Source organism: Gopherus evgoodei, chromosome 2, assembly GCF_007399415.2.
Source record: "Gopherus evgoodei ecotype Sinaloan lineage chromosome 2, rGopEvg1_v1.p, whole genome shotgun sequence".
NCBI lineage: Eukaryota > Metazoa > Chordata > Testudines > Testudinidae > Gopherus > Gopherus evgoodei.
In genome coordinates, this window is record NC_044323.1 from 13,911,325 (window position 1) to 13,934,659 (window position 23,335).

Consider the following 23,335-nt stretch of genomic DNA (forward strand, 5'->3'; position numbering starts at 1 on the left):
TTCATTTCTGGTGTCTTTATGCTCCCAGGTCCTACCAGTGCTGGAAAGCTTGAGGCAGAGTCTTCAGCCCACTTGTGCAAACGCCCAAGGTTTGATAGGCATCAGAGAAGTAGCTGAGCCTTTTGGACTCACCCCAAACTCCAACCAGGTGGAGATGTCCCTCCATCACCAATCAAAACGTTCAAAATGACATTTGTGTGCCTGCACAATTCAGGGTTAAGGCTGAACAATTATCCTCAACTCCTCCCCATTGTGGCTGGCATTTGCCGTACTTATTGGGTCTGATTCTCTCCTGTTGCACCATGTGTCATTGTTTATACCTATGGAGAGCAAGTGCAAAATAGGTATGACAGGCTGCCATTTTGATTGGGTACCATTTCTGATGCTCACGTTGCACAGGTATAAGTGACTCCATGAAGTGCTGTGCAGCAGAGAACAATGCCCACTGTCCGTATTACAGGGCATTTAGTGACCTCTGCAATACAGGGCTTGATAATAGAACTCCTAGCCAACTCCTCCCTGCACCGCTACCGTATGGTATAAAGTTGTTCAGATGGCAAGAATACTGTACATTAAAGGAATGGCTTGCATGAACATAATTGAAAAGATTCTCTATGCACTGTTGTAATATGGAAAAAATGAGCACTTCCAAATCTACAGACCTTGCTATCTATGTATCGATTTTGTTATTGCTCAAGGATTACAGCTGCTCTTCCTTACAAGCAGGCCTTTCTTTCACAAAAGGTGCCCAAAGGGATGGAACCTTGCTAAAGAACAGTCATTTATACAGTCATGTGACTAAACCCCATGATCATGGCTGAAAGCTACAGCATCCTCCTGAAATACAAGTGGGCATCACACGTGTCCTGTTGTGGATTTGAGAAATTATTGTTTCAGACCCCTGGAATGACACGGGGTGTCACAAGAGGAAGGACTAGCAAAAAGAGTAGCTATCGTAGCTGGGAGCACACGCAGGACAAAGGAACGGGGACTGAGAGCATTCGTGCTCACCTGAAAAGAGAACAGTGCAGGATTCTGCTCGTCGCTGTTAGTAATGAGGATAGGGTTAAAACTGAGAGATTACAAGAGATGGCAACCAGAACAATATGATTAATATGTTGCACTTAAAGAGTCTGCACAAAGAACACAAATCAATTCATAAATATTAAATATAAATAAGCCCCACAGTACTCATGTGAGCTGCTTAAGTGCTGTGATTAGGGATGTGATGAGTCCACATTTTTACGGCTTCACTGGATACCAAATATCGGGCCCTAAATTTCCGAAGATGTCAAATGCAATGTGGCTGATAGGACATATCCTCTCATTTGCTGAAAATAAATGTAGTATTTACATAGCAGCCACAAACTACTCTGCTGTAGGTACAGTCTCCATCAAAGGCACTAGCATTAACCTGCATGAATCTTCGATAGACTGCATAGGATGCAGAAGGAAGGGGTTGAGGGATGGGGGAAGAAAGCTTCTTCTAGATGCACAACCTCGTACACAGAGGGATGCTGCTGAGCCCATCTTGGTTCTGTGAGGTAAGTAATTTAGGGCCTGGTCATCTCCCCTAGCTCTGCACACAGCTCTATCCTTTTAAATATCAAAGGAGAATCAGCTGCCTTTGAAGTAAAGGAGTACTTGTGGCACCTTAGAGACTAACAAATTTATTTGAGCATAAGCTTTCATGGGCTACAGCCCACTTCACCGGACACATAGAATGGAACATATAGTCCTCACCCACAACTATTTCACATTTGGGGATAATATATACCTTCAAGTCAGCAGGACTGCTATGGATATCCACATGGCCCCACAATATGCCAACATTTTTATGGCTGACTTAGAACAATGCTTCCTTAGCTCTCGTCCCCTAACGTCCCTACTGTACTTGCGCTATATTGATGACATCTTCATCATCTGGACCCATGGAAAAGAAGCCCTTGAGGAATTTCACCATGGATTTCAACTATTTCTATCCCACCATCAACCTCAGCCTAGACCAATCCACACAAGCGGTCCATTTCCAGGACACTACTGTGCTAATAAGCGATGGTGACATATATACCACCCTATACCAGAAACCTACTGACCGCTGTACTTACCTACATGCCTCCAGCTTCCATGCAGGACATACCACACAATCAGTTGTCTACAGCCAAGCTCTAAGATACAACCGCATTTGCTCCAATCCCTCAGACAGAGACAAGCACATACAAGATCTCTATGAAGCATTCTTAAAACTACAATACCCACCTGCTGAAGTGAAAAAAACAGATTGAAAGAGCCAGAAGAGTACCCAGAAGTCACCTACTACAAGACAGGCCCAACAAAGAAAGTAATAGAATGCCACTAGCCGTCACCTTCAGCCCCCAACTAAAACCCGTCCAGCGCATCATCAAAGATCTACAACTTATCCTGAAAGATGATCCCTCACTCTCACAGATCTTGAGAGACAGACCTGTCCTCACTTACAGACAGCTCCCCAACCTGAAGCAAATACTCACCAGCAACCACGCACCATTGAACAACAACACTAACCTAGCAACCTATCTTTGCAACAAAGCCCGATGCCAACTTGTCCACATATCAATTGAAGGGACACCATCATAGGACCTAATCACATCAGCCACACCATCAGGGGCTCTGTCATAACTGTCCTACTCAGATCTGAACCTTAGAGTTCAGAACATGAGAAGCTAGCATGAGACCGCCAAAGCTTAATTACCAGTTTAGATCTGACAGCACTGCCACCAATCAGGAATTTTAGGGCCTGATACCCTCTGGTCCCCCCAAACCTTCCCAGGGGACCCCAAGACCCAGATTCCTTGAGTCTCACCACAAAGGGAAATAACCCACTTCCCTTCTCCCTCTTCCCCTCCAGGTGTTCCTTTCCTGGGTTCCTGGAGAGATATACAGATTCAAGCTCCGTGAATCTAAACAAATGGATTCCACCCTCCCTGCTTCAAGTCCTTGAAACACAGGTACCAAGAGATCTAACCTCTCTCCCCCCTCACCCAGAGGGTATGCAAAGTCAGGCTTAGTAAATGTAACACAAAGAGATTTTCCCCCTCACTTCGTTTCTTAGCCTTAACCAGTGAAAAACACTCAAACAGGTCTTAAAAAGAAAGCTTTATATAAAAAGAAAGAAAAAGGACATAAAATGGTCTCTATATTAAGGTGACAATATACAGGGTCAATTGCTTAAAGGAAAAAAATGAATAAACAGCCTTATCCAAAAAGAATACAATTTAACACATTCCAGCAACTACACACATGTAAATACAAAAAAACAATATAAACCTATTGTCTTACTATCCTTGTACTTACAACTTGGAAACAGAAGATTAGAAAGCCTGGAGATAGAAAAATCACTCTCAGAGCCGAGAGGGTCACCGAACCAAGACAAAGAACAACGAACTCACACCCAAAACTTCCCTCCACCCAGATTTGAAAAAGTCTTGTTTCCTGATTGGTCCTCTGGTCAGGTATTTGGTCCCCTATGTTAACCCTTTACAGGTAAAAGAACATTAACCCTTAGCTATCTGTTTATGACAGGCTCATTCACCTGCACATCTACCAATGTGATATATGCTGTCATGTGCCAGCAATGCCTCTCTGCCATGTACATTGGCCAAACCGGACAGTCTCTATGCAAAAGAATAAATGGACACAAATCTGACATCAGGAATCATAACATTCAAAAACCAGTAGGAGAACACTTCAACCTCTCTGGCCACTCAGTAACAGACCTAAAGCAGTAGCGTAGCTAGTGGGGTGCAGAGGAAACAGCTGCTTCCCCTCAGCACATTTTCAAAAAAGCTGCACTTTAGGCAGGGCTACCATAGCGCCAGGGGCAGGGCCCACGCTCCGCTCTGAAGCTGGGCCTGCCCGGTTTCCCCCAGCTTGCTGCATACCCCGCAGCCAATCAACTGTGTCTCGCAGCAGGAGGGAGACAGCTGATCCCATGGCAGGGAGGGGAGGGGAAGAACTGAGTTCCAGCAAGCTGGGCTCCTGCAGGCAGGCTTTGCTGGCTTCCCCTACTGTACTGCATAAACCCTGCCCCCTTCCTGCCTCGCCGATTAGCTGTCTCCTTGCAGCCTGGGGCTTTTCTAGGCTGGAGCTCCCCAGCTCCCTCTGCCCTTCTCCAGCACTGCTCCACCCTAGGTACCCTCCTCAGCTTCCCATACAGCCAAGTCCTTCTCTCTCTAGGGAGTTAGAGATAGTGTGCCTGAGCTCCTGACTCACAGCCCTTTTACAGGGCCAACTATGGCCTGACTGAGGCGTGGCCCCAGCTGTGGCTGTTTCCCCAGTCAGCCTAGGTTTTTCTCTCAGCCATTCCAAGAGCTGGCTTTTAATCCCTTCTGAGCCGGAGCAGGGTGACCGCCCAGCTACAAGGAGACATACAATTCTCCTCCAAGCAGTTCAGTCACAAATTTTATTAACACTTTTTTTTAAAAATGAGTATCATCAGCATGGAAGCATGTCCTCTGGAACAGTGGCCGAAGCATGAAGGGGCATATGAATGTTTAGCATATCTGGAATGTAAATACCTTGCAATGCCGGCTACAAAAGTGCCATGCGAACACCTGTTCTCACTTTCAGGTGACATTGTAAATAAGAAGCAGGCAGCAGTATCTCCCGTAAATGTAAACAAATTTGTTTGTCTTAACGATTGGCTGAACAAAAAGTAGGACTGAGTGGACTTGTAGGCTCTGAAGTTTTACATTGTTTTGTTTTTGAGTGCAGTTATGTAACAAAAAAAATCTACCTTTGTAAGTTGCACTTTCATGATAAAGAGATTGCAGTACAGTACTTTATGAGCTGAATTGAAAAATACTATTTCTTTTGTTTATCATTTTTACAGTGCAAATATTTGTCATTAAAAAAAATAATATAAAGTGACCACTGTACACTTTGTATTCTGTGTTGTAATAGAAATCAATATATTTGAAAATGTAGAAAAACATCCAAAAATATTTAATACATTTCAATTGGTATTCTATTCAATTGTTAACAGTATGATTAATTTTTTTAATTACAATTATTTTTTTTGAGTTAATCGCATGCGTTTACTGCGATTAATCTACAGCCCTACTCAGGAGATTTTCCTCTTCATAAATTTAACACTCAGCTAGGCTCACAACTGAGAATTTTTGGCTCGTAGAATCATCCTGATTATAAAGCCTGATCAGAGCTCTGTGTAAACTCGAAAGCCTTGTCTCTCTCATCAACAGAAGTTGATCCAGTAAAAGATATTACCTAACCCACCTTGTCTCTCTACTTGAAAATGAGTTTGTAAAATAAAGCCTTTATTTGTAGGGCCAGATTGTGAGCCCCTTACTCACACAATCAGTTCCAGTGAAGTAAATGGGACTATTCATATCAGGACCAGCTCTAGGCACCAGCAAACCAAGCATGTGCTTGGGGCAGCACAATTCCAGGGGCAGCATTCTGGGAGTTTTGTTGTTGAGGTTTTTTTGTTGTTATTGTTTAGGGCAGCAAAAAACCTAGAGCCAGCCCTGATTCATATGAGTAACTGCTCACTAGTGTGAGGCACTGATAATCTGGCCCTTACAGAGCCAGTGGGTTGGCACTGAAGTTGCATGTGCATTTGCATCTGCAAAGTGCGTTACTGCATGCATAAGAACCCCATTTGCCCAGAACCAATGTACATTTCACACACCCAGCAAGCCTCCAGCCACAAATGTTATCCTCAGAACGTATGTACCCATCTTGAAAGTTTGTCCTCACGTTTTATTCATTCATGAGCCAAAGCACCTTCTGTATTTGCACTTCTCATGAGTTACCTACTTTGAAGAGATGAGGCAGAACCAGTCTTTTCTTTTGCTTTCTCTTTTGCTGGAATTTGGAGGACTTAGAGTTAAAAATGTTGGTCACCTGGGAGCTCCCTGCAGCCCTAACATCCAGAACAAATGCTTCTGTAATATACACACCAATGACATTTGAGTCACTTTAAGAACACAACTTAAAACCTCAACCACTAGCCTCAGGATCTCTCCTTAACTCATGGTACCCAAGTATTCTGAGGAGACTTGCAAAAATGCAGGATATCACACAGCACATGTACTGCAGAGCCTCGGGGCAACAGATCAAGTTATGGTCCTAGTGAAAGCTTTCTCCTAGGCTCATTTTAAAAAAATCTGTTCCTCCCTGTGTTTCCCAGGAATACACAGTCATCGTGTTGGGCATGATTGTATGGTGCCACAGCTGTGGCACAAAGTCCCCAAAGACCAGTACATGAAATCCATGTCCGGGGCAGCAGAGGGGGGTTGCGTTCTAGGTTAAACCTACATGACATGTTCATGAAATCTTTACTGTTACCCTATATAGCCTACAGACCTCATATCACCATCACTGTCCTACAACCCACTGGGTGGAACGGAGATGCCTTCAGACTGCTGTTAACTCTACCCCGACTGAATATTCCAGCTTTCCTTTTGTCCTTACTCCCACTTGCTCGAGGAGAGAGAAAGACCAAAGACTCCAAGTCAGGTTTCCAACTTTGTAGCATATAGAATATATTGTAATCCTAAACTGCTGAAGCCATGTCCTGGACTCACTGATGTCCAACCTTGGGGCTAACCTCTGCTCTCAGTTATACCGATGCAACCTCATTGATGCCAATGCATGTATGTAACTGTGAAGAGAATGTGGCGTCTAATAGAACATGGAATACAGAGTGGTGTATATTCTGTGTTGTTAACAAACAAGTAAAGAAGGCGATGTCAAATTTCAGCACAGATGTGTATGGATTGTGGGTTACTGACATGAAGGTCTATTGGTCCACATTATTTGGGATACTCAAGCTACAAATAATTAGCAGAAGAGGCCACAATAGTTCTTTCTGAATTGATACAGTCTATCCAGTCAATGCTAACTTAAAGCCAGATTCAATAAAGCCTCTGTCTTAAACACCATAAAAACTCATGTCAGGCTATGCACTAAACTCTGAAAAATAAAATGTCCAAAGCATGCAGGGTAGAGAAGATAGATAAATCTGACCCTTACTGAATGTTTAAATCAAGGAAGATTGAGTGTGCTGCTTTTGATTTGTTAGGACTTTAATCCCTCTTGTAGAGGCAGTACAATTTAGTGGACCGAGAAGGAGACTAAAATCCTAACAGCTGGAGTGAAATCATGGCTGCACTGAAGTGAATGGGAGTCTTGTCATCGACGTCATTAGGGCAAGGATTTCTACCCTGGTCCTCAGATAGGGTCATGCAAAATATTCACCGCAGCATTTGAAAATCTTGACATGGAGGCTTAAATTTTCAAAGGCAACTAGTGATTGGGGGGTGCCTCCATTTTTCAGTGCCCACACTGGGACACCTTGAATGGGCTGGATTTTCAGCACTAAGCAGCCACCCTCTGAAAATCAGAGCCCCTTAAGGTGTCTCAAAATGGGCACCTAAAACCTGAGGCACCCAAAATCACTCGTCATGTCTGCTGTCTATTCAAATTTGCAAAAAAAAGGGCCAATTTTGTAAGAAACATGCAATATTTTTCCACTTGAAAACTCATACCCATTTCAAACATTGACCTCTCTAACACTGCTGCTTATGGGAATCTGTGTGATTAGTATACACACTTGGGTTGCATGCTATATGTGTAGTCTACCCACTAAAATAATGTATTAAAATTCCTTATTTGTGGATGAGTAGCTTTTCCAGCTGAATAGTTCCCGTCTTTCTAAGCGAGCTCACTAATGTAGCAGCACTACTAGGTAACCTAAATAAACCTACACCCGCTACAGGAGAATGATAGGTTTCTGTGCTGATTCTGTACATGGGGGTGGTCCTGCCATATTTATTCATACATAGCTCCCTTTGAGTGGTCAGAGGAAGGAGAATCAAGCACTTGATGTGCCCTATTGCAATCTTAATGCCCTTCTTTCTAATTGCTGTCTTCCACAAGGTTTGCTAGCATGCATATTATTCAGCCTGTTAGTTTATGATAAGCACTGATGCAGCTAAATGCTGAAAAACTCAGCGATACTGGAACTACAGTGATGTACTTTTATTGCTGCCTTTGTACAGTGGCTCATTTACAATGCTGTACCAGAAATTAAAAAAAAATTAGTCCGGGGTTCTGTTCTTCTCACTCTGCATTTTCCATTAACGAGTCCCGCAAGGAAAAATAGATGCCCCCTCGACAGTTATTATTTTCACCTTGGCTGCATATCAGTCACCCCTCCCCAATCTGCATTTCTCAATCCAGCCTGTGGATTAGCGTTGTTATTTCAAAACAGCCTTGCTTCATTCTGTGCTGTGAATGTGAGTCTCCAGTCTGTCATTTTCCCACGCGCTTTGGTTGTCTATTTGGGACTGAAATCCCTCATTATGACCTGTATTCAAACAGCAGTGATCTGACATGAAATCTCTGATATACATAATGGGCAAGCAGCCCATCCATCTCCTTCCAAGTGTATGGCCTTGAATTGCTCAATTTTGTCACCTGTATTTGAGGACTAAGGGAGAAAGTGAATGGAAGGAAAACTGCATCTCTAATAGTATATACAGCGGGCCTAGGGTAGCCAATTTTCTACTTGCACAAAAACAAATACGCTTGCCCCACCCCTCCTCCAAGGCCCCGCCTCTTCTCCCTCTGTTGCTCATTCTTCCCACTCTCACTCACTGGCTCACAGGGGTGCAGGAGGGAACTCTGGGCTGGGAGGTGGAGCTGAAGGGTTTGGAGTATGGGAGGGGGCTCTGGACTGAGGCATAGGCATGGGGTTGGAAGGGGTACAGATTCTGGGTGTGGGTTCCTGGGCGGGGGGACCAGAAGTGAGGAGTTCAGCATGCAGAAGGGGGCTCCAGGCTGGGGCATGCGGGGGATAAGGGCTCTGGCTGGGAGCTGGGAATGAGGGGTTTGGTGTGCAGGAGAGGGCTCCGGGCTGGGAGGGGGATCAGGGTTGGGCAGGGGGGCAGGCTCTGGGCAGCTCTTACCTCAAGCAGCTCCCAGAAGCAGCGGCATGATCCCCTCCAGCTCCTACACAGAGGTGCAGCCAGGCAGCTCTGTGCACTGCCCTGTCCACAGGCACCCGTCCCCAGCACCCATTGGCCACGGTTCCCAGCCAATGGGAGCTGCGGAGCTGGCGCTTGGGGAGGAGACATCACATGGAACTTTCTGGCTGCCACGTACATGTAGGAGCTGGAGGGAGGACATGTTGCTGCTTCTGGGAGCCATGTGGAGCCACGGCAGGCAGGCAGGGAGCCTGCCTTAGCGCCACTGTGACGCCAACCAGACTTTTAATGGCCCAGTCAGCAGTGCTGACTAGAACCACCAGGGTCCCTGTTCGATCAGGGTTCTGGTCGAAAACCGGACACTTGTCAACCCAAAGCAGGTCTGATTCTCTCCTCATTTTTAGCTGATTTACACAAGCGCACAGGGATGCAATTCCAGTGTGTGGGCCAGATCCCTGCGTTTCGATGTGCTGTGCTCAGAGTACGACATAGAGTGGGAAAATAAGGAGGGTCTAAGCCACCTTTCTACTCCTCTGATCCTTGGAACAAAGCAGCCCTTTGTGAAACACCACTCTCCACTAACCATGGATCCTTGGAATGCAGTGTGCTCTGGCTTCCCCCTCCCATTCAGCTATACCTGCTCACCCAGCCTACACGTGGAAGGTGGAGTGGTGGCTATGTCATCTGGGGATTCACCCTGTGTCAAAGGAATCTCCAGCTGCAAGACTGGAGCATCACTCATCCCTTTAGGGCTGCTGGAGCAGTGCAAAAAGGACAGAGCTAGGCGGGGGATAGGCTCTGGCCCATTATTTTCAATGGAGCTGTGTCCATCTGCCCCCGTGATGCATTCAACTCCTTTACATTATGTTGACAAAGGGATAGAGTTTCTACAGGTTTGGAAACTGCACAAATGTACCACAATCTAAGCTCCATCTGCTTCCCAAGGCCCCAAAGTGAAACCTGCTTCCCATCTTATGTTTTTATGCTTATTGCCGTCATGCTGTTTATACACTCAAATGCTGCACATTCTAATTTTGTTTAACATAAACAATAACTATGTACCAGCTGCTGAAATGTTGTTGATTGCCTCTTCCTTCTGTCCACACAGTGAAAAGACACAACACTAAAAATGCATCTTGTTCTATTTGCTTTCAATGTAATGGATTGAGTATGAACACAGGAGAAGCTCTATGAAACAAGCATGACATGTATTTGGTCCAAATGTACCAGACCCGCAGCTGGTATAACTCAGAGTAGCTCCGTTTGTGTCAATGGGACTAAACCAAGTTGGAGCAGTTGAGGACCTGGACATTTGTGTCTACATTTATCCCAGTTACTTGTTGTTTTCCTGAGTCGGGGTGATCCATCCTGTGGTTTATTTGGCCATAATAATATTTGCTTTAAGAGATCAGGATGACACCTACAGTAGAAGCTCAGAGTTATGGACATCTCAGGAATGGAGGTTGTTCATAACTCTGAGGTTCTACTGTATGCAGGGAAGAAGGGGGGGCAGAGTATCCCACAATATGCAGATACACCTTCCTCTGAAGCATCTGGCACTAGTCACTGTCAAAGGCAGGATACTGGCTAGATGGACCTTGGGTCTGCTCTGGTATGGGAATTCCTACGTTCTGGTGTATATTCTAGTTATGGTATTTTTTAAGATTTGACTTCACTGAGTTATTTTCCCGCTGTGTGACTTCCAGACAACATGATGTCAATGGCTCACATGTTTAGGCTCTTTGATGATGATGTTCCTCTTAGTAGAGGTACAGTCAGATCTGAATATGCTGTGCAAGGATTAGGCATGCATGCAGTTCCTATTAAAATTAAGTTACCCACTATAATTCTGTTCTGAACATGCACTCCCTTGGAAATGACCACAATATATATATTACCAAATAACTCCTGGCCATGAAAGTCATTACAGTGGTGATCAAAGCCAAGACTGAAACTGATCTGCAACAGGAAAGCCACTGCACAGCCATTTCCTTCTGGAAACCCAAAAATACAAACCAGTTTTACTCCACGCACAAAGACAGCAAAACCAGTAAAGTGCCATCTGCTTCTTCAAGGAGGCAGGAGGCAGAAATTATATTGGATCTTCTCCATTGTTCCTAGAGACAGAAAAAGAAGGAGAGACACTGAGAAGTTTATTTTAAATGCACAATGTGGACTGCTGTTAGAAAACAGATAGATTACCACCAGCTTCTGCCATGCAAAAAATATACCAAATTAGGAAAGCATTAAACTGAAATAACCCAACATTCCATCCAAGAACACAGAACCTGAAAATATTCCCCCCACCTCCCGTGTAAATCTTTGTAAACTAGCCACTTCCCTGGCTTCCTGGCACTAGAGCTCATGAACACCCCACCTGGGAGCAATTGAACCAAAAATGATGGCTTGGCATTTTGAAACCAGTTCTATCGTGCATTGCTAGGTTCTCCACTGGGATTTTGAGATATACCAATAGGGCTGAGAAGGGGAATCTAGGCACAGAAGCATGTACTGTACAAACTCCAAACCAGAGAGGGAGGGAGGACCATGAGGGAGGAAGGATGGCCTACCAGATAAGGACCTAGCCTAGGACTCAGGAGACCTGCTTTCAGTTCCTGATTCATCCACAGACATCCTCTGTGACTTTAGACAAGTCACTTAATCCACCATGTGTCTCAGTGCCCCAACTCTAAAACTGGGGTAATGCTCCTCTTCTCTTCCCTGCGCCCCCCCCCCCTCATATGGTGTCATGAGGATAAAATGAGTGAGGTGCTCACTGTGCTCTGATACAATGGTGATAAAGCTGAACAGACCATGTGTCAGTGTCCTGGCTATAAGATGACCAACAAAAGCAGTGACTTTCTCAGGGCAAATTTGGAAGGGGTCACCACCAGTTTACACATTTCTTTCATGCTGTATTCTCCACATATCTGTTGGAACCCCAAGAATCTTACTGTGCCCTATTGTTGCCAACTACCATCCTTTCTGATTTGGAGACTCCCTTTTAGAGCCAATCAGTGATACTCTGTAATTCTTCTGACACTGTCTTTATATCACTGTGCATATAATCAGCCATGGAAGTCACTAGAAACAGGATACTTTCTTTCTACCATCTGAATGCACGTCAAGGGAACAGCTCCAAGGAAGTGGTGCAACTTATTATAGCAGCTCTGAATGGGTACATTGCTTCCATAGCATTCACAGTTCCTGCCAGCCTCTATGGAGTGAGAAACTGGTAGTAAGAACTGAATGCATGCTCATGGCATTGCAGTGCAGAGCACCACCACCGCCTTTGGCTTTGTATGGGCTGCACGCAGATGGTACCAGAACAGTACAAGACTCAGCACAATCAAGTTTCAAATCAAATTCACTGGTCTTGTTGGCACAAAAATGAAATCTCAAAATCTGGAAAATGGAATGAACAGTAACTCAAAATGGGATAAGAAATAGAGTAACAAAAGTCAGGAGTGACAGGCAAACCATGTCTTAAGTAAAAATTATATTAAATAAAATAACAATAATAAAATTCTACTACTACTAAAAGGTTTTGACCACTTCCTCTACATGTTTGAATAAAGAAAACCACATCTCAGTACTTTGACTTCTGGCCAAACCAAGAGATGGGGAAGGCTGCCACACAAATAGAAGTAACACAGAGACCAAATTAAAAAAAAAAAGTCAAACCAACAACATTTCTTAAATCTAAAAAACAAAATATTCCTTAATTTGAGTTTGTGGTGGAGCCATACAGCAGGACTGGGATCCCTGCAGGAGCTGCTGCCATAATAGCAGGAGCAGGATAACAATTCAAAAAACAGTGCGGGGGTGGGTGGGAGTGGGTATTGCACAGAGAGAGTGGAATAAAAAAATAGTCTTCTCACAGCACAAATGCCCCAGTCAGCAGCTTCCGCTTTCCAGCTGCCCAGGTTTGTAGGCAGCGCTGCCGCCAGCAGCAACGCAGAAGTAAGGGTGGTGATGGGAACTCTTTCTGCCTGTGCCTGGGAACGGCAGGACATGGGAGCTTCCCCTCCTCTTTGCAGGACAATGCAGAAGCTCTCCAGCCATTTGCAAGGTGGATTAGAGATTTCTAAGCCCTTTGCATGGGGAAGGGGAGACTCGGGTTGCTGATCCCTTGTAGCAGTGCATGAGGACTTCTATCCCTCTGCATGGGTGAACTAGGAGAGTCGGGAGTTCCCATCCCATTGCATGGAGGTCCAGGGAGTGGGTGGGTGAGGAGACATCTGCTGAGAGCAGCATGTTCAGCCATTGCTGGGACAATGTTAGAGCCCTGCAGTGGGAAGGATTCCGCAGTTCCCGGAGCCACAATAGCAGGAGCAGATAAAAATTCAAGAAACAATGCAGAAGCATGTGGGAGTGGGAACTGTGGGATGGGATGGGAGCAGGAATAAAAAATAATACCGTACAGGGCTCTAGTGTGAGGCAAGAGTTCCTGATGGGTCTTAATTTGTCCAAACTATTAGATATGGAAAATGCTTAGATCATCAGCAGGGAAGCTCAGGTTACCAAAGTCTTTTCACTTAGACTCTCTGACATCCACGGATTTCATACAATCACAGTTAACGTGTGGAACTCATTGCCACAATATATATTACTGAAGCCAAGGATTCAATAAAGGATTGGATGTTTATACGGATAACAAGAATATCCAGAGTTACACTAGTGAGGATTAAAAACAAAATCAAGAGTTTTGGAAGGGATATAAACCCTCATGCTTCAGGGCACAAGCTAGCCTCTACACGGAATTAGATGCACTCAGGCTCCCCTTGCCAGTGGCCAAAGATTGTTGTTATGGGAATCCAGCCTTTAGATCCCCATGTGTTTTAAGAACCTGAACAGAACCCGGCACTGTCCCAGCCTTGGGGTCTGGAGGCACTCCCTCAGAGCACAGATCCTCTGCCTGGTGCGCCCACCTGAGAGCTGTGACCGTGTGGTCCAGCTGTCCAGCCCCTGGATCCAGTGCTGATTCCTCACACTGTCCCCATACCTTAAACACTCTCTCTCTCAGCATCCCATCAAAGCAGTGAGCCTTCTGGGTTACAATTTAACTCTCTTGGCAGCATGTACAATATTACAAACAGACACTTTACACAGAATACTGCCCCCTTGTTGCTCTTAGCTTAGTCACACAAGAAATACACAGAGCTATACAAAAATAATAAACCCTACATACGTCCTCTCACTAGCTTCCCCTTCTCTCGAGAGTCTTTGCGGGACCATCTGTAGTCAGGGTGTCTTGCCTCTTGCCTGATCTGGCTCCTGCAACAGCTTCCTTCATCTTACGCTGGTGAAAAATAGAAAGAGCAAATACAGCAGCTTCTGCCCTTTCATAACCTTCCAGCTCCTCTATCAGGTGACTCCCAGGTGACCAGAGCCCTACCAGGTGATTTAGTTCTAGGCAACCTCTCCCTTGGTAAACCAGCTCTCCTGGCAGGGGCCAGCCTTTTATCTAGGGTGCTTCCATCTTGAATAAAGGACCACTCACATTTAGTGACCCCCCCTGTCGTTAGGCCTTTGCCACTGCTCCTGTCGGGATTACTGTTCGACATGGAAGTTAAAGGACACCAGAGGAGACAAAAGGCTTCATAATGGAAGCTTGGTAAAGTCACATACAGAGAGTTCATAACTGCACAAAGAATTTGGCCTGATCTACATTTAAAACTTATGCTACCATAGCTCTTGTTAGTCAAACACTTCCCCCTCCCCAACCAACATAACTCAGCTGACAAAACCTCCCGTGTTGTAGTCGCAGCTATAGCAACAGAAAAGGCCCTCTGTGGGCAGGGCTAATGTCGTCCATGGAGGTGGTGTTCCTACACTGGCAGAAAAATTCCTTCTCTTGGGGTACATTGCATCTAGACTAGGGGGATATGCCAACACAGGTGTAGCATAGACATAGCCTTTGTGAACTGTACAGGCAGACCCCCAAATCATCACTGAATCTAAAAGAAACTTTCCCTGGGGGCAAATTATCCCGTAACTGTCCCTACAGAGTTTCTTGCACCTGCCTCTGAAGCAGCTAATCCTGACCACTGCTGGAGACAGGACAAGAGGCTATGTGGACCATTGGTCTGACTCGGTATTTCTGCGTTCCCTTACAAACTAGCATTCATTTAAATAGAGAGAAGAAATGAAACTGGAAGGCACAAGGAGCCTGGTCTACTGATTTCCAGTACTTCTCTGGCCCTCGGTCTGTATGACAGTGCTACAGCAAGAATTAGAACCTTATTTTGTTCCTTTTAAAACCAGTCTGCTGAGAGCACCAAGCAACTGAGAAACCTCAATGGTTCTTGACACAGTATATTGATTTAGATATTCTGGGCAGGTTTCTGGAAGATTTCATGGGAGATGCGCTCACAAAGCCTGTTAAGGTTTTATAATAACAGGTGTTGTGTGCATACATGCCCTGTGCTCCAAGTTTCTAGCTCAAAAATAGCAAAAAATGAGGTCAGTTCCTGAGACCGATGTTGTCGGGCTGGAAAAGAAGTGACAAGAAAGGAGTTGGAAAGACATTGTATTATCATGAAAGCTCCTCTCTGGGATTGCATTTGCTGGCAGCAGTGTTGTAAGCCTTGCTCATATCAGAATGTGTCAACATTGACAAGATCCATTGGAACAAAAAGCATGATTGGGTCAACCTGAAAAAAAATGAGAGGGCTTTATAGGTCCTGAGTCTGCAATTGGATCTATGCAGGTAGATTGTGCCTGTGCACAGGGTCCACCCATATGGATCCAACTGCAGGATCAGGGTAGGAATCCAGCAGAGAGAACCACACAGCTGGATTCCTGTTCTCTCACAGAACCCCAATGAAGTCGATGGCTCTCCTGGCAGGTTCGAGGTCTTAGTTTGTAAGGAACAGAAGTCTGATCAAAAGGAGTTAGCAAGAAATCATACAGTAAATGCAAAAGAGGGTAATAATTTCTGGTAGCTCTTCTTGAGAAGGGTGCTTTATTTGGGGGGGGGGGATTACTGACAATTCCCTTGTATTTGTGATATTTTGTGATTGTTAAAATTTATTTAGCACCAAGTGTTCCTGGCACTTTACCAAGTAAGATAGAACAGGGTCTGTAATTACATGGGGTCTGCCTCTGTGGCATCCAACAGCGTGTATGACGATAAGGGCTCTCCTCCAAAGACCTCACAAACTCAGGCTAAAATTTCAAAACTCGGTCACCTAAAGTTAGACAACTAAACCCATATTAAGCACCTGATTATATGATCTAGGTTTCAGAGCTGCTGGGAACCCAAAATTCCTATTAGCAACAATGGGAGCTTTGGGACCTCAGCACTTTGGTGCCACAACAGGGATTTAGGGGCATGATTCAGGGATTGAAAATACAACAAAACAGACACAGAAACACAGTTAGTATTTCTTGAGCTACAAGGAAATACTCACCGGGTTTAATCACACCAAAGAAGACAGGATCTTTAGTGAAAGCAAAACTACTATTGCTTTCCAGAACTAGACAACTTCACTGGGGATAACAGAAGTGGAATCTTCAATATGTCTACCACTCAGAATCTGAATCTGGGCACAGGACATGGACCAGTTTCTAACTTTCTAGCTTTACTCTAATCTGTCTTTTCAAATTTACCAGTACACACCACCATTTTCAAACCAGCAGTTACCCTGTCCTTTTGCCGTAACCTGTAACGTACTCATCACCGCCATTTAATGGGACACATTCCCTGCTGGTGTAGGTAGATATGATGACTTTGCAGACAGCTGAATTGCATCTGCTTTCACCAGCAGGGCAAAACCTTGCCTTCGGCAGAGGGCTAGTCCAAGGCCTAGGTACTACTATTCTGAAGGCTTCACTCAGAATGGAGTGGTGCCTAGACCTCGTGGGAATTTCAGCCATAATGAATTTGGCAGCATGCAACAGATATTGCTAGCCTGATTCCAGCCAATCTTTCCTAGCATTAGGGACCACCATTTTCAACCCATCACCCACAGAAGTGAAATTTATGCTCCTCCTTCCCTCTTTCTGCCTAGTATTAGACATGATGAAAGGCCTCTTGCTTTCCTAGACGAAAAAAAATCAGGTCACTGTTTGTCAGAGACACACATCTCATACCACAAGCACATAGACCGCTGTCATTCTGATATTTCAATTGATTCGAATTAAAAGCCAAATTAAAAGCTAATCATTGCCAGCTTTGGCTCCCCCTCACCCATCACCAGTTCTGCTCAAGGAGTTTAAGGGAAGCATCTGAATAGTGGAGTCATTATCTGGACTATAGGAAATCTCTTAACCTCTTGAGATACCACCATCAGTAGAACGTGTTCCTAAATCACCAGAACATGTTCCTGCCAAGCTTGTCTTCTAAAAGGGCTGTTGCCTCCTAAAAGGGTTATAGCTGGGGTGCGGTTAGGGACAAGCTACCAACTCCTATAAAATGGCTGATGAAAGCAACTGCCTCAGACAGCCAAATTCCCCATCATTTGCCTTCGTGCAGTGAAGGTATTTCTACTAAAAGTGGGGGTGCAAAAGGGGAATGTCTGCTGCCTTTAAAAGAAACCAGATTGCTCAGGCAAGGTGTGGATCATCAGCCTTGATAAACAGCCTGCCTAGGGGAAGGAACTCCGATTTCACTAGTCCTCATCCTGTTCTGTAACAGCATCAGGAGGGCCTACACCTGAGCCTGGGGATTAGCTCGTTCAGCGTTCAGGCAGACTAATGAGCCCAGATCAACTACAACAGAATCACCTAATTGGCTGAAGGGAGCCAGCGGCTGTGCTCTTAAGCCTAGCAGTACCAGCAGGTGGCCAGCTGCTCAACACTTAATGCCTACAGCTGCAATTGCTCTGGTGCCTGCTTTGTTCCCAGACTTACTCTGGTTCTGCTCCTTCTGGGTCCCTAACCCTTGGCTTTGACTCCTGGTTCTAGCTCTGACCCTCGGTGGTGTTCCTGGTCTCTGACTCCAGCTCTGGCCAGTAGGCAAAACTGCCAGCTGCTCCAACCAGTAGGCCTGCCTATCCATGTCCCAGTCCTGATAAATAGCTAGAGACTGGCTTAAGTCATAAAGCATGAAGTCTGTTATCTCCTCCTAATTTTATCATTAATTATGACAACTCTGGATAGTCTTGATCTCCATATAAATGTCAAATTCCTTTTTGAATCTTGCTGCAGTCTTAAAAGAACAGGAGCTGCTAACAGGGAGTTTTGCAAGGGAGTTCTCCAGGTGAAGGAGGAGCACAGACAGCATCTGTGGGGTAAGTGACTGTCTGCAGTGTTTGGGTTTGTGTGTGTGTTTGGGGGTTACTTGCTGTGTGCTGAGCTTGTGTTTGTCAGTCTGTTTGGTTTGTTTGTTTGAAGGACCGTGTGCTGTAGCTGGCAGTTGGAGGTGGAGCTACTAGGAAGGTTTGAAAGCTAGAAGCCTCTGGTAATTGGCTGAACCTTAACCAGTGGGCGGGGCATTCACTCAGGCCAGGGCTTTATAAAGCTGCGCACAAGCGACCAGGGAACTTAGCGAACAGGAGCTGCTAACAGGGAGTTTTGCAAGGGAGTTTGGAAGGGGAGTAGGAAGGGGGGGTCCCTTGTCGGTCTCATCTGTGACCCATTGGTCCTCTGAACCCATAACCTGATCACATTGAAAACCTTTCTGTTTACAGCAGAGAGGACTTTGAGAGAGTTTGACAGAGGGAGGCTTACAATGGTGAGGAGGACCCGCAACACCTGTGCTAGCACTACTTCTGTCTCCTCCACCTGCGCCTGTAGCCAGACAGAGCACCAAAGCATGGATGCTTTTACCCAGATTCTGGTGTGGGCTTGCAAAGACTGTAATTTGCAATTTCCACTTACTGATATCCAGGCTGGGGGTGGCATCCAATGTGAAAGGTGCCTGCTGGTGGAATCTCTCAGGCAGCAGGTGGGAGAGCTACAGGAGGAGGTGGCCAGGCTGAGGAACATCCATGCCCATGAGCAATTCCTGGACAGTATCCATGTGGAGACAGCTGATGGTGCTGTCCCTGTTGACAGGACTACTGACACTCCAGTGGAGGAGATGCTTCACACTCCAGTGGAGGAGGAGGCTCAGGGCGGACACAGCCAGCTGGTTACTTCTAGCAGCAGGCAGTGCTCCACCGCTGCTGCGAACCCTCCTGTTGTGGTAAAAGATAACCATTATGCTCTTCTTGATACAGGAGAGAAGAAATCACCCCCAGTAGTTAAGGGGGTGAAGCCTCGTACCCCTAAGGCTGGGAGGACTGCTGCCACCACTGCTAAGAAACGTAGGGTAGTGGTGGTTGGAGACTCTCTGCTGAGGGGGACGGAGACACCAATCTGTCGCCCTGACCGTTCATCCCGGGAGGTATGCTGTCTGCCAGGGGCCCGTATCCGAGATGTTACAGAGGCTTTGTCGAGGATTATCCGGCCTTCTGACTACTATCCCATGCTACTCATCCATGTAGGCACAAATGATACTGCGAGGTGTGATGCTGAGCAGATCAAGAGTGACTACAGGGCTCTGGGAGTACGGGTTAAGGAGTTTGGAGCGCAGGTGGTATTCTCTTCGATTCTTCCTGTTGAAGGTAGGGGTCCGGGCAGAAACAGATGCATCGTGGAGGTGAATGCCTGGCTGCGAAGATGGTGTCGCCAGGAGGGCTTTGGCTTCCTCGACCACGGGATGCTATTTGAGGAAGGACTGCTAGGAACAGATGGCGTTCACCTTTCGAAGCGGGGAAAGGCCTTATTTGCGCACAGACTGGCTAACCTAGTAAGGAGGGCTTTAAACTAGGTTCGACGGGGACAGGTGAGCAAAGCCCACAGGTAAGTGGGGAACAAGACCTGGGAGATGGGTTGGTAACAGGAGGGAGCACGGGCTATAATGGCAGAGAGGAAGGAGGGTCAGGGCAAAGCTGGGAGGCGAGATCAACCAGTATCTTAGATGCCTTTATACAAATGCAAGAAGTATGGGTAATAAGCAGGAAGAACTGGAAGTGCTAATAAATAAATACAACTATGACATTATTGGCATTACTGAAACTTGGTGGGATAATACACACGACTGGAATGTTGGTGTGGATGGGTATAGTTTGCTCAGGAAGGATAGACAGGGGAAAAAGGGAGGAGGTGTTGCCTTATATATTAAAAATGTACACACTTGGTCTGAGGTGGAGATGGACATAGGAGACAGAAGGGTGGAGAGTCTCTGGGTTAGGCTAAAAGGGGTAAAAAACACAGGTGATGTCGTGCTGGGAGTCTACTACAGGCCACCTAATCAGGCGGAAGAGGTGGATGAGGCTTTTTTCAAACAATTAACAAAATCATCCAAAGCCCAAGATTTGGTGGTGATGGGGGACTTCAACTACCCAGATATATGTTGGGAAAATAACACCGCGGGGCACAGACTATCCAATAAGTTCCTGGACTGCATTGCAGACAACTTTTATTTCAGAAAGTTGAAAAAGCTACTAGGGGGGAAGCTGTTCTAGACTTGATCTTAACTAATAGGGAGGAACTTGTTGAGAATTTGAAAGTAGAAGGAAGCTTGGGTGAAAGTGATCATGAACTCATAGAATTTGCAATTCTAAGGAAAGGTAGAAGGGAGTACAGCAGAATAGAGACCATGGATTTCAGGAAGGCGGTTTTTGGTAAGCTCAGAGAGCTGATAGGCAAGGTCCCATGGGAATTAAGACTGAGGGGAAAAACAACTGAGGAAAGTTGGCAGTTTTTCAAAGGGACGCTATTAAGGGCCCAAAAGCAAGTTATTCCCATGGTTAGGAAAGATAGAAAATGTGGCAAAAGACCACCTTGGCTTACCCTTGAGATCTTGCGGGACCTACAAAATAAAAAGGCATCATATAAAAAATGGAAACTAGGTCAGATCACGAAGGATGAATATAGGCAAATAACCCAGGAATGCAGAGGCAAGATTAGACAAGCAAAGGCACAAAATGAGCTCAAACTAGCTATGGGAATAAAGGGAAACAAGAAGACTTTTTATCAATACATTAGAAGCAAGAGGAAGACTAAGGACAGGGTAGGCCCACTGCTCAATGAGGAGGGGGGAACAGTAACGGGAGACTTGGAAATGGCAGAGATGCTTAATGACTTCTTTGTTTCGGTCTTCACTGAGAAGTCTGAAGGAATGTCTAGTATAGTGAATGCTTACGAGAAGAGGGTAGGTTTAGAAGAGAAAATAACGAAAGAGCAAGTAAAAAATCACTTAGAAAAGTTAGATGCCTGCAAGTCACCAGGGCCTGATGAAATGCATCCTAGAATACTCAAGGAGTTAATAGAAGAGGTATCTGAGCCTCTAGCTATTATCTTTGGGAAATCATGGGAGACGGGGGAGATTCCAGAAGACTGGAAGGGGGCAAATATAGTGCCCATCTATAAAAAGGGAAATAAAAACAACCCAGGAAATTACAGACCTGTTAGTTTAACTTCTGTGCCAGGGAAGATAATGGAGCAGGTAATCAAAGCATCATCTGCAAACACTTGGAAGGTGGTAAGGTAATAGGGAATAGCCAGCATGGATTTGTAAAGAACAAATCGTGTCAAACTAATCTGATAGCGTTCTTTGATAGGATAACGAGCCTTGTGGATAAGGGAGAAGCGGTGGATGTGATATACCTAGACTTTAGTAAGGCATTTGATACGGTCTCGCATGATATTCTTATAGATAAGCTAGGAAAGTACAATTAGATGGGGCTACTATAAGGTGGGTGCATAACTGGCTGGATAACCGTACTCAGAGAGTAGTTGTTAATGGCTCCCAATCCTGCTGGAAAGGTATAACAAGTGGGGTTCCGCAGGGGTCTGTTTTGGGGCCGGTTCTGTTCAATATCTTCATCAACGATTTAGATGTTGGCATAGAAAGTACGCTTATTAAGTTTGCGGATGATACCAAACTGGGAGGGATTGCAACTGCTTTGGAGGACAGGGTCAAAATTCAAAATGATCTGGACAAGTTGGAGAAATGGTCTGAGGTAAACAGGATGAAGTTCAATAAAGATAAATGCAAAGTGCTCCACTTAGGAAGGAACAATCAGTTTCACACATACAGAATGGGAAGAGACTGTCTAGGAAGAAGTATGGCAGAAAGAGATCTAGGGGTCATAGTGGACCACAAGCTTAATATGAGTCAACAGTGTGATACTGTTGCAAAAAAAGCAAACGTGATTCTGGGATGCATAAACAGGTGTGTTGTAAACAAGACACGAGAAGTCATTCTTCCGCTTTACTCTGCGCTGGTTAGGCCTCAACTGGAGTATTGTGTCCAGTTCTGGGCACCGCATTTCAAGAAAGATGTGGAGAAATTGGAGAGGGTCCAGAGAAGAGCAACAAGAATGATTAAAGGTCTTGAGAACATGACCTATGAAGGAAGGCTGAAGGAATTGGGTTTGTTTAGTTTGGAAAAGAGAAGACTGAGAGGGGACCTGATAGCAGTTTTCAGGTATCTAAAAGGGTGTCATCAGGAGGAGGGAGAAAACTTGTTCACCTTAGCCTCTAATGATAGAACAAGAAACAATGGGCTTAAACTGCAGCAAGGGAGATTTAGGTTGGACATTAGGAAAAAGTTCCTAACTGTCAGGGTAGTTAAACACTGGAATAGATTGCCTAGGGAAGTTGTGGAATCTCCATCGCTGGAGATATTTAAGAGTAGGTTAGATAAATGTCTATCAGGGATGGTCTAGACAGTATTTGGTCCTGCCATGAGGGCAGGGGACTGGACTCGATGACCTCTCGAGGTCCCTTCCAGTCCTAGAGTCTATGAGTCTATGAGTCTATGAGTCTATACTGTCTTGAAAAATTGAAAGTTAGTGCCTTTTTCTCCATATGGCTAGAAGGAATTTGTGGTTTCTTTCCCTCTTTAGATTTGACACTACTCATTGGAACTCAGAGGTAAATGCTAGACCTGTGGTCAAGGCACTGGACTAGGAGTTCTCTTGCCTTTTTCTAGGATACCTATTGATCACAGCCTCTCTCTATGATATCTTGGGGGCAAGTCACTTATCTCTCATGAGAAGTGGGCATAACAACACTCTTTATTCCACCCTTTTGCCTAGTTGACCATAAGTTGTTTGGGAGCAGGAATTGTTTCTTACCAGATTTCTACAGCATGTAGCCTAATGGGGTCTCTGACCTGCTTGGGATGCTATAATACAGATTATACTAAACTGTTACTGGCCTGAGGGAGCTGTCGTCTGAAAAGTAAAATACTTAGATGGACGAGAAAGGTTGTCAAACTTGAATCTTTGGATCTTAAGACTGGCTTCCTTGGCAAAGAGATCTTTGTCACCACCCAAGCAGATAGCTAATGACCCTGGTCTGAAATCAGACCTGTGCTGCATTGACATGAAAGAGAGCCATGCGGC